Here is a 1731-nt window from a genome sequence, read left to right as displayed (position 1 = left end):
CGTGCTAGCCTTAGCCTTGCTGGTGCCATCTGCTATAAACAAATGGATTTCCATATTTTGCATGTGTGCTTGAACTAGAGTCCTCGTGTAGGCACCGATGAATTACATATCTGTGTCACTAAGTATAATCTATTATTGGTTCTCCTGAAATCTGAGATAGTCAATAAAATATTATAATTCACGGTGTACATGTAGTCATGGATTATTCCTTGTATCTAGAGTTTTTTTTTTCTGATATTGTGCTTAAAAGAAATATGTAATATTTGATGAAAGTTTTTAGATCCACTGCAGATGTTAAATGGCCGACGTTGAGGATTTTGTATGACAAACAAAACTTCGTGTTTCTCCCATGTAAAGGTGTAGGAAGCCTTTGCTTAAATGCATTGCATAAGGTACTGCAGAGAATTAGCCCAGGCTAAAAAGTGACGATATGTGACAGGAGAATTTAATTACTTGTGTTTTCTCTTGCAACTAGTACTAGCATCATGGATAAGAAATTTAGTTCAGTTTTCAAGCATGGACACCTTCCACATTCTGTACCTTCTGATGCTTTTGGTCTTGTACAGTTTTCCAAGCAATATAAGGGAGTAGTGCAACATATGTATTGGAAATTCTGTTTTGGTGCTTTGGTGTTTCCATGATAAGAATTCTTCTTTGATATCAGCAATATCTCCATAGCTCGTTGGTGTTCCTGTGGCAGCTGAGATTGTAGAACTAGTATGTATCTGTGGTACTTGAGTAAATGGCTACATGCACTTGTCTTTCATGATATATCTTCAATATGGCCCTCGGGGACCATACTAACTTTAACTAAGGAAAGTATCTTACTATCACATCCAGGTCATGAAGCCATAACCAGAAATAACAATCAGAAGGTCATGACTGGAGGAGAGGGCAAGTTGGAGGAGAAGATCCATGAGCCAAAGATGGCCGGTCTTGATGCTTGCACATCACATCCAGGTAGAACTTGAGCAGCCCTAACTGCTTGTCAGCTTTGTGTGTCATTCGGCTGCCGTACCTATTTTACTCTTAGCAATGGTAAGAATTGGTGAGCATTTTGTGTCCGCTGTCCTGCAGGTAATTGGCGAGCTGAGCCTTTTTTGACCAGTTCTAGCTGAATGTGATGCTGGAGCTGTCAGATGTTGTGGCGCTCGCGAAGGGGAGAAGTAGAGTCGGCCTTTATGCAGTGATAGTGGAGGAGCAGAGGTGGCTAGGAGGGAACCTTGGCTGCGGAAAGTATAATGCTTGTTTTGGGCCTGAGAATGGATAGTTCTTCTCTGATCTGGGCAGGTTGCATGTGTCAAGTAGCTAATATATATGTTGGCATAATCTAGCTTGGTTAGTGCTTGAGACAGTTTGGTTCCCGTGGCTGCTAGCAAGTCCGTATCATTGGAATGTAACTTTCTCAGATTTTCTCTAATCTAATAATATGCACTCTTTTTTTAATGATTTTCCATAATAAATTGTGTAGATACCGATTATTATACCTTCACTTTGCGGAATTGTCTTTTTGGCGGTGTGGGTGTTTTGAGCATTTCGTCTAGTCATGTATGTGCCAAAAAGCTTGTGTGGTTGACAACCTGATTTTTTTGTATGCGATGGTAGTTGTGTATCGATCCAAGCAGTAGATTCTGCCAAGTTGTGAAAGGATGACCAGATGTTGGCTCCTCCTAATCACCGGAATGTTCTATATGAGGAACACCCCATTTGAGCTAGTTACTGGATGTTCAA

At 40.7% G+C, this 1731-nt stretch overlaps 1 long non-coding RNA gene across 1 annotated transcript; it reads left to right on the top strand.

Annotated features, from left to right (window-relative positions):
- The first annotated feature begins 226 nt into the window (after positions 1-226).
- On the top strand, positions 227-1394 carry LOC124668106. The gene is made up of 3 exons (XR_006991556.1): positions 227-392; positions 841-960; positions 1078-1394. It is a non-coding gene; the product is annotated as an uncharacterized LOC124668106 (long non-coding RNA).
- The last annotated feature ends 337 nt before the right edge of the window (positions 1395-1731 follow it).

This window comes from Lolium rigidum, chromosome 6 (assembly GCF_022539505.1).
Source record: "Lolium rigidum isolate FL_2022 chromosome 6, APGP_CSIRO_Lrig_0.1, whole genome shotgun sequence".
NCBI classification, from domain to species: domain Eukaryota; kingdom Viridiplantae; phylum Streptophyta; class Magnoliopsida; order Poales; family Poaceae; genus Lolium; species Lolium rigidum.
This window is presented reverse-complemented; position numbering and strand designations above follow the sequence as displayed.